Source organism: Pocillopora damicornis, chromosome 10 (genome assembly GCF_964200805.1).
Source record: "Pocillopora damicornis chromosome 10, jaPocDami1.2, whole genome shotgun sequence".
NCBI classification, from domain to species: domain Eukaryota; kingdom Metazoa; phylum Cnidaria; class Anthozoa; order Scleractinia; family Pocilloporidae; genus Pocillopora; species Pocillopora damicornis.
Genome location: NC_142679.1, coordinates 3,088,137 through 3,103,059, shown reverse-complemented (window position 1 = coordinate 3,103,059; position 14,923 = coordinate 3,088,137). Strand labels below are relative to the sequence as shown.

Below are 14,923 nucleotides of genomic sequence, written 5' to 3'. Positions count from 1 at the left end.
CCTACTTAAAGATAGTTCACACTAAAATGTTGAATGTGTTTAACATGTGTATTTCGTGACCGGTCGTCACGAAATACTCGCCCCGTCTTCTTACTGAATACAAACCACGCAAAAGCAAAGACTTATATATCACATTTTTAAGACTGTTATGACTTGAACTCAAGTTCAAAATTTTAAATTTTGATGAATGGGAGCAAAACCGCGACTTCAACACAAACAAATCAGAATTTGAAAAGTAATTTTTGATTTATACGTTGGAAAGACCGAGAGCTTAGGAATAATCTCTGATAAACGATAATATTTCCCAGTATTAACCAGTCATTGATCATTACTTTTAGTGAAATGTTTAGTATTTTACTATAATGATGGAACAGAGCTGAGGAAAAAAGCACTGTATCAAGGTTTATTTGCATCCTGTTACAGGCTTCCGGTTGCATCTGATATTACGGCACTTGAAAAATTCTTGAACTACAAAACCAAAAGTTTCCGGTTGAAGAAGTAGGGACGGTGGGAAAACATAAACTATTCGTTCTAATAGTAAAGCATGATAACATGGCTGCTTAAACACATTATTGTGCTTCAAACTGGCTCGATTTAGCATGTCGTTATGAGAACTTCTTTAAGCGATTCTGTGTCAACGTTTGAATACAGTTTACATAATCAAATGTAGCGAATGGTGTTCCTTTGAAAAGAAACCGCGTCTCAGTCGTAAAAATTAACACGTGTGGCAAAATGAATATGAGGTCGTATTAAATGATTGTCTCGATATCGACTTTTCCAAACAGTGACGTGTTTCCAATAATTCACTAACTCTGGCCATGATGCATCAGTTTTATGTTTTAATATATACCTACTAGAACGACGTTTAATTCTGACAGAGCACTGATAAGTTTTATTACATAACGATCACACTTTACTCTTCTTTGGCGGGAAAAGAGATCGTTTCAGTCGGGAAGGATCCACAACCTTTTGTGCTTACTGAACGTCAAATCACGGAGACCACGTTCTTCTAAAATCTCTTTTTTTTAATTAGCCGTACGGCCATTTCGGCAATCGCACCCAAGCGTGGGGTAAACGTCTAATCAAATAATAACAAAGCGTCTCCCTTTGCAGGTAATTCAACCAACGACTCCAGATTCAGTGAGGAGTAATCCTTGTAATGTATATTGCAGCGTCTTCCTAGATTTTTATCAAATTTTACAATCGCTTTTGATAAGATATTATAGATACTCCTCGGTAACTCGTCAGACTCACACGATGATTGAAATAAAATTCTTACTAATTAAACTTGCACACACGATGCCTGATACTAAAATTACGTGCCAGCATGGCCGTCAAAAAATGTTCATCAGTCATTACTAAGAGCGCGGAAATTGCTTTTCAAGCAATTCACCACGACGATACACAACGCCACGCACCTTATTTGCAACAAATATACGTGTTGTGTTTGAGAGGGATTCCCCTCTCAAAAACAACAACTAATTTGCGCGATGACATAATTGTTTTATTGGATGTCACGCCACGAAATTTCGCTGTAGTGTTTTTCAGGGTTTGTAATCAAAACATTCTAGATTGGACTGACGGACGATAAGCCATCAGGACGAAACACTGTTCTTAAAATAGACATTGAAGTGGCTGAGCGATCTTTCTTGGGTCCCCTCGACACTAAAAAAAAATCACGCAAGTAAATAACGGTTCCTTTTTAATTTTTTATTTTATTTCGTACATCAGTAAGACTACAACATTCAATACATAGCAAGAACTCTAAAAACTGACGACTACAAAAGCGGTATCGGCAAAAAAGGAGCTCATTGACATTATATTCTTATTACATATTATCATGTAAACAAATTGCAAACCCACTTTTCCTATGGTCACTATCACAAATACAACAATTATTTTTGCTCTGTATTATATAATTCGGCGAGGCTAAGCAATGACGACAGGCTAGGACGCATTTATGAACTGCGTACCCATTTGTGACATTCAATATATACAGTTCTAAAAGCCTTTACAGCACAGCATACAAAGAAGACGTCGACTGGATCAGACCATTACACACTAGCTTCCCTGATTTCTCGAGAGATTGTCATATCTGAAGAATTGAAAAATATAGGCATAGTTTAACATTGACATTTTTAACTTCTCTGTCCTGCAATTGCTATCTGGTTACTCGTAGCTATGCATTAACTATGTAAAAACATGTAGGTTAGAGATCTTGACTGTCAGTGTCATTACCTTCTCGTTTCACGTGTGTATTTTGAAGAGGGAAATTTGAAACTTAAAGTTAACACAGCTGTGTATTAACATAACGTAAAGTAACGTAAGCATTTTGGCCCGCTGTTCTTATGTAACTAGACCCTGTGAGCAGGGTAACTGGGATACCTGGATGGTACTGAATCCTTGGAATCAAGTGTAATGATACTACGGGTGTCGGATTAGTATACTGAAATATTTTTTCTAGGGTGGGTGGATTACTTGTGGTCTACATTCTTACAAAAGGAAAGAAGAGTATTAACGTGGAAAAGAACGAAAATGTCGAATTATCTCACACACAGGTATTTTGTGGTAGATTATGTGTGTTGTGCGAATAAATGTAACCAAAAATAAACTGTATTGGTGCCACAGATACCTATTAGTACAAAATGCAGACAGCAGATCGGATACAAAATATAGACTGCAGAGTGGGTACAAAATGCAGACTGAGAATCTGAAGAGTTTTTACGTCTGGTAAATTATAACATGTCATCTCACAGCTTACCGAGCGTCACGCAATCGCTTTTCCTCGATCAGTCTTCACGATTATTTGCACTATTGTGGAAAATTCGTGGCCCGTTTCTTGATGAAAATCGATCGTAATATAATTTCAAGCCTTCAATATAGTCTTCTTACTTTGTGCGCGAGTTGGTTTGTGTGATGTCTGTACAGATTTTACCAACGTAATAAAAGTAGATGATGTGAATAACAGTGATGGTAAAGCAAGCTTAAAACGGTAGAAATCACCAGAAACTACAACGGATACACAGTTCGCGACTCAATCCGGTCCAAAATTACCGCTCAATAATATCTTATAGTTTAGATTGGCCGCGAACAATACGACTTGTGTATGCGTCTGTAAGTATTTCGAGCGTTTGCCCTATAATGCTTCAGGTGATCATAATCCAAACACGTTGAAATATAAAACGACCGACAAAATAGTTTTCTAAGCAAAAATCTCGTGCTCGTCATGTGACCCGGACCTGTCCGTGCATGACAACGTCAATCATCATCAAGATAACACGTGATCAGCATGTGAACACCTTCACCCTCATTGGATCACAGTTAGTTGTCATGGTGTTGAGGGCCCAATGATCTCTGGGTACTATTGCGCAATTTTTCCATTTTGTGGCGGAGGAAAAAAAAAAAAAAAAAAAAAAAAAAAGACGACAAAAAAACAAAGGCATTTTATGACTGGGCTACCACAGGTATCCCAGTAATTACAGTCTACCGTGGGCTGTCAAAATAAGAATTTCAACAGTTGTTTGAATCATCGCAAGACACTGTTAAAGACCATTTAATTGAAACAAATCGTAAGATAAGAAGAGTTTGCATAAGGTCTTTTAGAAAAAGGAACACGTGTACAATACCGTGCTGATTGTATTACTTGTACGAAAAAATGAAAAACCGTTTTTCCTTTTCTTTACCATACAATTGTGCAGAATTTTCACTACAATGATCTACGAGAATCGGAAATGATTTAAAGACTAACAAAGCAGCATGCGTTTCTCAAAAATTCAATAATCGTGGTGACCATAAAATCATTTACAATATTTCAGCTTCTGGGTTTTCACTAAGCGTGAACAAATATTATAGATAAATTCGTGAGCGCCGGAGATTTTCAATAATATCGATGAGAGCTGAACCCCTAACCCTTAACTACTGAATTTGTTGTTGTTGTTTCAGCTCTGCGGAATCTCACGTTACACATCTTTGACATCAAAGATGTGTAACTTGAGATTCCGCAGACTATATTCCGATAGCTGAACATATCGGAATATATTCTGCGGAATCTCACGTTACACATCTTTGAAATGGCTTTTTTCTACGATGAATTTTTGCGCGATGTATTGTTCTTCGCTGTTGGTGGAGTTTCCACGGTAGCGATTTTAAAGATCTGAGAAAATAGAGAATCATTGCTGAGAGAAATCAGGAGACGATTTGATTCGAACAAAACCTCGGCAGCCAGAAGAACACGACGAGAGGTTTGATTGAGAAGGTAAGAGTTCTGTAAGCTATGAGAACATTTTATCAAAGTCTGACAGAATAATAGCTATCTCCGAAAAACTTAATGATACGCGCAGTGACTTCTTCGACAGCGACACGGAAAAGGTTTTATAATTTTTTACTTTTGCTACAATTCACCGAGGAAATTTTCGTAATTTTGCCCAAGTAGCGCGACGAAGTAAAACAACAATCAGACGCGGGATCGCGCGCGTTTTTCTCTCGCGCTACTTTAGGTGAATGTTCCGAATGAATATTCAGAGTGATCATTAAGCTGTGGTAAAAAAGGCACGTCTTCTTTCTTGTCGCTGAAGGCTGATAATCTGTTTCTCGCTACAGAAGCTCGCGTTTCATGCGAAAGACTTGAAGACAGAATATTTGTACATTTTTAACATTTCAAAAATCCTATGAAAACGAGTCACATACGACTCCTATGTGACTCGTTTTCATAAGAGGCCCTTGTTATAATGTTCTTTTTAATTTTTTCAAGAAGTTCACGACATTTCGTTTAGTTCATAATGCCTCATTTTAAACCATATCAATTTGCGATCAAGTCTAAATATAGATTTAACCCCGTAAACTGAACATTTGCGATCTTGTTAACAATACTTTGCCTCGTTATGCTGAAGGAAATCAACGGGAGTCAAACCCGGAAGCAGAGGTCACTCGAATGGTCTTTAACAGTGTCTTGCGATGATTCAAACAACTGTTGAAATTCTTATTTTGACAGCCCACGGTAGACTGTAATTACATAAGAACAGCGGGCCAAAATGCTGACGTTACTTTACGTTATGATAATACACAGCTGTGTTAACTTTAAATTTCAAATTTCCCTCTTCAAAATACACACGTGAAACGAGAAGGTAATGACACTGACAGTCAAGATCTCTAACCTACATGTTTTTACATAGTTAATGCATAGCTACAGAGTAACCAGATAGCAATTGAAGGACAGAGAAGTTAAAAATGTCAATGTTAAACAATGCCTATATTTTTTAATTCTTCAGATATGACAATCTCTCGAGAAATCAGGGAAGCTAGTGTGTAATGGTCTGATCCAGTCGACGTCTTCTTTGTATGCTGTGCTGTAAAGGCTTTTAGAACTGTATATATTGAATGTCACAAATGGGTACGGCAGTTCATAAATGCGTCCTAGCCTGTCGTCATTGCTTAGCCTCGCCGAATTATATAGTACAGAGCAAAAATAATTGTTTTATTTGTGATAGTGACCATAGGAAAAGTGGGTTTGCAATTTGTTTACATGATAATATGTAATAACAATACAATGTCAATGAGCTCCTTTTTTGCCGATACCGCTTCTGTAGTCGTCAGTTTTTAGAGTTCTTGCTATGTATTGAATGTTGTAGTCTTACTGATGTACGAAATAAAATAAAAAATTAAAAAGGAACCGTTATTTACTTGCGTGATTTTTTTTTAGTGTCGAGGGGACCCAAGAAAGATCGCTCAGCCACTTCAATGTCTATTTTAAGAACAGTGTTTCGTCCTGATGGCTTATCGTCCGTCAGTCCAATCTAGAATGTTTTGATTACAAACCCTGAAAAACACTACAGCGAAATTTCGTGAGCGAGAAAACTCTGGAAGGAACATGATTGTACTAAATATGGCGTGACATCCAATAAAACAATGACGTCATCGTGTAAACTAGTTGTTGTTTTTGAGAGGGGAATCCCTCTCAAACACAGCACGTATATTTGATGCAGATAAGGTGCCTGGCGTTGTATATCGTCGTGGTGGATTGCTTGAAAAGCAATTTCCGCGCTCTTAGTAATGACTGATGAACATTTTTCGACGGCCATGCTGGCACTTAATTTTAGTACCAGGCATCGTGTGTGCAAGTTTAATAACTAAGAATTTTATTTCAATCATCGTGTGAGTCTGACGAGTTACCGAGGAGTATCTATAATATCTTATCAAAAGCGATTGTAAAATTTGATAAAAAGCTAGGAAGACTCTGCAATATACATTGCAAGGATTACTCCTCACTGCATCTGGAGTCGTTGGTTGAATTACCTGCAAAGGGAGACGCTTTGTTATTATTTGATTAAACGTTTACCCCACGCTTGGGTGCGATTGCCGAAATGGCCGTAGGGCTAATTGAAAATAAGAGATTTTAGAAGAACGTAGTCTCCGTGATTGGAAACACGTCACTGTTTGGAAAAGTCGATATCGAGACAATCATTTAATACGACCTCATATTCATTTTGCCACACGTGTTAATTTTTACGACTGAGACGCGGTTTCTTTTCAAAGGAACACCATTCGCTACATTTGATTATGTAAACTGTATTCAAACGTTGACACAGAATCGCTTAACGAAGTTCTCATAACGACATGCCAAATCGAGCCAGTTTGAAGCACAATAATGTGTTTAAGCAGCCATGTTATCGTGCTTTACTATTAGAACGAATGGTTTATGTTTTCCCACTGTCCCTACTTCTTCAACCGGAAACTTTTGGTTTTGTAGTTCAAGAATTTTTCAAGTGCCGTAATTTCAGATGCAACCTCATTCAGCATGAATGAGCACATTCAGTATCTCGAGACACTTTGTCGTCTTTGTGGCACAAATCTGTCAGGGACCTGGGTCAGCTACAAACAAAGAATATTTTAAATCGGAGCTCTGGATGAAATTTCGAATCAATGTCGATCTTGACATCAGAGAGATTCATTCAGCCAAGGCGGATGCACACTAAAAAATAATTCCAGGAAATCACGGATCTTACACATAAACGTAATTATCCAGCGAGTAAGTTCTCCTTCGGGCAAACATAAAACAACGAGGTATTCGTTCACTGGGCTCTTACATCTTCAGGTATCATATCCGGGAAATGTGCGATAAGAGCGGCATGAAGATGAAAATAAAGAAATCACATTGGTGGAAAGCCTTGCCGAAGTGTCCCTATTGACAGTATACCGGAAACAAAGGTTGGAGTTTAACACACGAACTGATGAGAGTGAAATTTTCGTCTACAACCACGAGGGACTTGTCTGTAATTATGAAACTCGTTTAGAAACACCACTCGTGCTTTCACATTTTGCAGTGATTACCTAAACAAAATTTCTATACAGGGTGTTCAAATCAAAGGGTAAGTGTAAAGGATTCAGTATTGCTGACTAAAAGCTGTAGCCAAAGCCTTGCCAAATTTCAAGACGCCGTCGTCCTGCCTCGGAGCAGGACAAATTTTTGTCAGGCGTGAAATCTGAGAGATTTGTCAATTTACACGCCATGATTTGAAGGAAAATGTTAATCAAGAAAATATGTTGTGTACTTTTAGTCGGAGTAATTCAGTCCGAGGCCCGCAAGAATATTTCATATTTGCGGGTTTGCTGCATAACGATCCTTACACAGAATATAAATATTGCGGTTCCCAAGTTTACGTTCCAGCTGCATCTCCAAGGCCTAGTACTGTTCAATTTGTACGTCCCTATGCAAACCGACCAAATCCACATCCGTATGCAAACCGACCAAATCCACATCCGTATGCAAACCACCCGAGTCAGTCGAGTACATGTACAAGTTACATCACGATTGATCAAATTGAAAGCAGCCAAGTTGAGGATTCAAGAACAGACGAGAGTGGAAAAAGGGGCAAAGGTCCGAAGAAACAGGCGGCAAAGTACGACTCTTTTGAGCTGGAGGAAGAGCTGTATTTGGTGAATTTATGGGTTTCATAAATAATTTCGAAAGACGCGCGAAAGTACTAGTCAAAGATGGTCGACGAGTTGAACGCAAAGTATAACCACAGACGAAAAGTGGGAAAATGCAGAAGGAAAATGAAGTATTTATTGGACAAATACACGGAGCGTAAAGATTGGAACCGAAAACAGAGCGATGGATCCATTTGAAATTCTCCGCACTACGTCGAAATCCAATCCGCTAGCGGATATGGACCCCCCTCCGCAGATTTGGACCCCCTACCAAACTTTCCTTTTAAGCATCGTTTGTATCTTATTTGGTAACTAATTCTATTTGCAAGCTTTTTGTCGATGTTCTTTTCAATCACAACACAATATTCCTCAATTAAGGTAAAGAAAAACCAGCCATTTCGTTCCAATTCTGCCGCATTTATTATAGTGAGTCGTACAGTATACGCAAGAATTAGATGCGAACAAACTACTGAAATTGTTACATTAAATCTTTGCTTCTACTGATACGAATCAACATTGATACGAAACGTCATAACAATAGTGGAGACTATTGCAGCTAGTCACAAAAATAACTCAGTCTGATTTTCTAAAATAATAACATTAAACAGTTTCTGAACAAAAACGAAGAAACTACTCCTACTACAAGTCGTTCGTAGAGCCTATGATAAGTAAAAAAAATGTTTCTATTCTGGAGTATTGGAACTCTCAGCTTATTTTCAGATGCAAATCAACATTCATTTTTACGTGTTAACAAAAGTGGAGACTATTACATTGTACTCAATCTTATTTTCTAATTTTAACGATTATTAACTGTTGAGGTATCCGAAATAACACCTTAACAATTACGAAGACGTCTAGAGTCTGACGATCTGCAGACAATGTAGAGCCACTCGCCCACCGGGGCAGTCTTAAATCCCTCGCAGCTAATGTGTAACCATTCCCCGCACAACTCGCACTGTGCTACGTCGTCCCAACACTCAAGCATTGAACAATAACAAAATAAATAAGTGTCACAAGTTTGTCTCTTATTGAATCTAGCGGTGTTCGACTATCGTGGAAAAGGTTCAAAAATGACTTTCTTCAAACATTGAACTAAATGCTTGCCCATTTTCCCTTGGTCAAAAGAATTATCCGACGGGTCATTCCAGCAGCCAGTTCGTATGCATTAACGATACGCATGTTTTGAATTTAAAACATACTTTAGTACGCAATGGAACGTAAAGTATCATCTATTTTTACAAGAACTTTAAGGATGATTTTTTCTCTCACTTTTGTCCGCTGGCGGATTTGGACCGGGGGGGAAGGGTCCATATCCGCCAGCGGATTTGGACCGGGGCGGGGGTTCCAAATCTAGAAGGGTTCAAATCCGCTAGGACACCGGTACCGAGAGCTCAAACACAACAAGCCAAGAAGAATCTTCATCAGGCATTCCTTCTCTTGCTCTTGCCGACAGACGGTGAAAAGGAGGGCAAGTGCACGAGATAGAAAAGGAAGACCCCACAGACCCATTCAGAAAATTAAACAAAACCCGAAAAGTCATGAAGACCGTGACAGACCAGGGAGAAAGAATTGCAGGCGTAATGGAAAAACTGCAAGAGGCCCAGACAAAAAAATGGACATGATGACTAAAATTTATGGGAGCCATGCTTGAAATTTTAGACAAACACAATTGATATGAACATAGTAACACTTTCTGGCTTTGACAATAGTCGAACAGAGCGAAAGTAATGACTGCACATTTGTGAATCTATGAAATGTTCAGTTTGTGAAAAAAGTTTTGATATTTAAATGGATTTAAACATTTACTCAAGTTCTGAATCATACAATTTTTTGTAATATCAATTTATTATTGTATTTGAGAGTCCGTGAAATTACCATTTACATTTTGAGTCACATCTCGTAACGCAACGCATTGGCGAGCGTTCGTGGCAGAGTTTCATGTAAAATAAAACAATATGTTGAGGAATTTGTTTCATAACACGTTCAGTGTCTGGCATCTACAGATTGTCCCTAAGTATTTCTCTAATAGCCACTCCATCACATCGCCCTCAGGGTTTTGTCAATCGTCTTCATCATCTCTAGCATCAAAGTCCCATTCACTTCTGTGTAGACTGCAAAAATTGTGAAGCACAGCGCATGCGACAATAATCTTAGAAACTCGTGCTACACTTGCTTCTTCGATAAAAGACAATGTACGCCATCGGCCTTTTACTATTCCAAATGTGCACCCCACCTTAACTCTTGCGGCAGACAACTGCTTGTTAAATTGAATCTCACTTGGATCTCTTGTTCCCTCAGGCTAAGGTTTCTGAAGCCAGCGCGAAAGCGGGTAAGCACTATACCCCACCAAATAGGGCTTTATTTCGTGACTGTTAAATACATGAATTGGCGCTGCGATAACGTCTCCCTGTTCCCTCAGAAAAGCCAGTGGCGATATCCATAAATATTTTTCTTCCGTCGACGATACCCTGCGCCGCCACATCTTGCTGTTGATATCGGCTAAAGTAGTCCACAGCGCTTTCTTTAGGAGCCTCTATTTTTATATGTGTCCCATCGATTGCACCTGCTATGTTTAGTAGATTCGATAATTCTTCGAACTTGTCTCTGCTTCGTTAGATGGAAATTTGATGAAATCGTGTCTAAAATCGTGGAGTGCACACATTAGTGAATGCTTCACAAGCAGTTGTTTTACCAACATTCCTTGCAATGCCTGTATTTTCGAATGACCCACCATATGCTACGCGGTATAGTCCGATGGCCAAGACATTTCCTGGTGGGATGCAGTTCCTCGACCGAGTGTCTTCCCTTTGTCATGAGCTTATGACGAAGAGTGGCCAACAGAGTGTCAAAGCGACATTCTCATCTGGCGATAAAAGAATTCTTCGGGGATATTGCGCCTATGGAAATGAAGTTCAAACCAAGAATTGCAAGGCCTAGGTAGGTTCCAATAATAAGGATGAGGCCTTTGCTTTTCTACGGACAAATTTGTTGTGGTACTTTGGAACCAGTTGCAGCCGAACAAGGTGAAGCCTCCACCGGCGTAGTAGAAGTAGCAACTACCTCTGCTAGAGTTGAACGAATTCAAGGAGGAAAAAAACTAGAATACAAGCAATGATATGCCGAGGCAAAATATGCGATGGAAGAGGTTAAAGATTACCATGAGCCCACGATTCCTGAGAACAACTTGCAACCATTCTCGCGAACAGTGCGCAAGCGATGGTGTTTATTTCCGCGTGATTGACACTTATGGTTAAAACAAATGTTTTGCTGTGTCTCAGTGCGCCCACGCTTGACAAATTGAAAATTGGGAAGAGAAAATTTTTGTCAAGACTTTTCGAAGGGCCAAACAAATTTCGTCAGTCCAGTGCGTCCGGACCCTAACCCGTCAATACATGGCGTAATTAATCAATGCATCAAGAAAATTAAGCTCGTTTTCAAAAATCTCTTTTAGTCGATTTAGTGAATAGATTTTTAAAAAAAGGTATCTCATAATCAGAAAACTGTGGAACATGTAAAGAGACGAATTGTTTTGGTTCCGATGCCTTGAAGCGATATTCACATCTTGAAGGATCACACCCAACTCTACGCGTCCCCGCGCCGCAAAAGTTTGGCAAGCGGAATTACTAACTGGTCGAAAAAACCTCTACATGATTGAGATCAGGAAGTTCTGGACAGTGTGCACCATGGTAGCTTGGTCACACACTATAATTCGACAATTTATCAAAGAAAATTTGCTTACGTTTTCATCTACCTGAGAGCGCTTGTCTAACCTATTAGTTAAAATGAACAGGATCTCATTTATTTCCAAGAGTTTGTTTCAGTATAGAAGGAGTAAGTCTCTAAAGAAACTGCGGTACTGCGTCGGTGAGGGGTATTACACGATAAGTGGGTTTTCTAATCTGAAGTGATAATGTAAATTGTGTACTGTCGATAATTTCTGAAGCTGGCGTTTCGAGCGTTAGCTCTTCGTCACAACAAATGACTTTGTTCTTGAAACAAAAACCGTGATCATTGAAAGGTCTGATAGTTTGTTTACAATAATGATCGAGAAGATGTGGAAATGGTTTAAAATCGCAAGCAGAATGTATCATAAATTTATATATTAGACCAGTTACCTTAAAACCACCTGGGGTGACTAGGAAAAGATCACGCAATGTTCATTTTTTTGATTATTATTGAAACTGCTAGAGTTTACCATTTCTGATTAAAATAAACTTGTTTGACTGTTAGTGAGATATCTTTCTTTTGTAATCAAACCCTGAAACTGCTATCGTTTCTTCGGTTTGATTGCAAATTTAATAACAACATAACATTCAAGAAAGGTACATTGATGGCGGAATATTAATTTGTTTATGTTACGGGTCGTTTAATGCGAATGACAATATTGAAATAATTTGTTCACACAACAGTTTCAAAACTCTTAACCAATGCGAAATGTGATCATTTCTTACTTACAGTTGAGTTTAGAGATACAACACTCAAAAGAACTTAACACATATCTAAGAATTGTGACGCCACTACCTCTACAGTCTCATAAGACCCATCGTTTACACTATTCCAAAAATCAAACAATACTTGATTAAAGAAACATTTACATAAGCTAATCAAAACTAAACAGTCCATTGATAAACCAGTCTGCGTCGCCTTCTGTTGGGTGCGATTATTAATCCTATCACGTGATAAAAGAGGGAGAGAGAGAGAGAGAGAGAGAGAGAGAGAGAGAGAGAGAGAGAGAGAGAGAGAGAGAGAGAGAGAGGCAGTTAAAACAGTGTATTTTCGTATCTTTCATAATATATTCAGGCACGGATAGAAGTCTCATACAGGTGGAAATGGGGTCTATATTCCCACCAGGAAATGAGGGATGCTCTGAAAATCGAGATAACACGTTGGCAAACAAATATTTTTGATTCCTAGACATGGATTAACAAAAATTCGTCGGCGAAGCTGTGCATAAAGAATCTCTCAGCTCTATCAAGTCACTTGTGCGGTATACTGGTTCAGTATACAAGTCAGTTATACAATCCAAAGAAACACGGAAGAAACTTCCATCATATTTTTTTCTTTTATTTTAAGGTTTTAAAATTCATTTCCAACTTCAGAGGCAACCACGACTAAATTTTTTGCCGCGCACCAAAATGTCCCGTTTTTCACGTTAAAAGCTTCGAGTGAATGAATGAATGAACTGATCACATCAAAGGCAAATTTACATAAAAGTAATCAAATGTTGCGTGGGGATCACGCGCGTAAGTTTGATTTTTCCTCGTTGGCTCTCTCTCAAAATTGGTATAGTTTTCTCTTGTGCAATGATCTGGGAATTCGGCTCCTTGGTTTGACAAACAAGACTTGTAGCTTACAGGTTTTTCGTGTCACATCAAAGGCAAATTTACCTAAAAGTCATCAAATGTTGCGTGGACACGCGTGTAAGTTTGATTTTTCCTCGTTGGCTCTCTCTCAAAATTGGTATACTTTTCTCTTGTGCAGTGATCTGTGAATTCTGCTCCTTGGTTTGACAAACAAGACTTGTAGCTTACAGGTTTTTCGTGTTACATCAAAGGCAAATTTACCTAAAAGTCATCAAATGTTGCGTGGACACGCGTGTAAGTTTGATTTTTCCTCGTTGGCTCTCTCTCAAAATTGGTATAGTTTTCTCTTGTGCAGTGATCTGTGAATTCGGCTCCTTGGTTTGACAAACAAGACTTGTAGCTTACAGGTTTTTCGTGTCACATCAAAGGCAAATTTACCTAAAAGTCATCAAATGTTGCGTGGACACGCGTGTAAGTTTGATTTTTCCTCGTTGGCTCTCTCTCAAAATTGGTATAGTTTTCTCTTGTGCAATGATCTGTGAATTCTGCTCCTTGGTTTGACAAACAAGACTTGTAGCTTACAGGTTTTTCGTGTCACCCTCACTGAAATAAAGGCGTCGGATGAGTTACGCAAAATTGAATATTCATGTTTTCTTGCAGCTAGTTATATGTTTTGAAATTCATTTCAAACTTCAGAGGCAACCACGACGATTTTTTACCGCGCACCAAAATGTCTCGGGGAAGCACTGTCAGATTGCTTTTTATTGCCGAGTAACAAATAAAAGTTCCCAAACAAATCATTCATGTCTCAGAGCTGAGCGTGTGTATTCCGTTCATAAGAGGCAAACTAGAATGACAAGAAACAATCCCTGGACCATGGATTATCGCCCAAAATTATTGTTGCTCACTCACCGAAAATTTGTTTTCAACTAGCCCATTCTTTCGTCGTGCTCTTGTGGGACTTTGCGTGTTCTCATCGCTTGATTCCCACATCTTGGCTGTAACACGAACACCAGGAGTACTATAATGGCACCATTGAGAGCGGACACAGCACACAACCATATATCCTTGGATGGAAACATCTCTGCTTTAGCCTCTGTATCAGATGGCCCTTCTTAATATGATGAATGCAAATGAGCTAGCACCGAGAAGGCGACGTAATTATTTCCGTCCGTTTCCGAGCGTTACGATTGGAAGAAGTCCGTTGTTGCTATGGGAAACTGAGTAACAAAATTATTGCTCGCGCAGCAGTCAGCCGTGCTTCGAGTTCGTATCAAATTTCTCTTTAAGGAGAAGGGGAGAAATTTCTCTTTAAGGTAAGGGGATTCCCCTTATAAATATTCATTCGCATAATATTTAGATGTCACGCCTTTTTGGTTTCACATTTTTTATCGCTCTTTTCTCGAAAAAGGTTTACAATGGGCCTCTTTTGTTGTTCGACTTTTTGAGATTGTGACCAGAACCTCTCAAAAGACAATTTCATATGAATATATCGCCTGCTTATAGGTAGTCCGCACTGAAATGCTAAGCATGTGCTATTGCACTGTCACGAAATACTCGCCCCGTCTTCTTATTGAATGCCCTCAACATAAACAAATCAGAATTTAAAAATTAATTTTAGATAATACTTCGAAAAGACTGACAGCCTATGAATAATCTCAGATAAACAATTATATTTCCTGGTGATAACCATT

General features: G+C 38.8%; 1 long non-coding RNA gene and 2 pseudogenes across 1 annotated transcript; 2 read left to right on the top strand and 1 right to left on the bottom strand.

The window, feature by feature from the left end:
- The first annotated feature begins 4,056 nt into the window (after positions 1–4,056).
- Positions 4,057–5,668, top strand: LOC149038487 (uncharacterized). Its single transcript, XR_016180176.1, has 2 exons — positions 4,057–4,255; positions 5,268–5,668. It is a non-coding gene; the product is annotated as an uncharacterized LOC149038487 (long non-coding RNA).
- A 1,866-nt stretch (positions 5,669–7,534) lies between these two features.
- On the top strand, positions 7,535–9,577 carry LOC149038486 (uncharacterized; annotated as a pseudogene).
- A 346-nt stretch (positions 9,578–9,923) lies between these two features.
- Positions 9,924–11,054, bottom strand: LOC149038485 (uncharacterized; annotated as a pseudogene).
- Between the last annotated feature and the right edge of the window lie 3,869 nt (positions 11,055–14,923).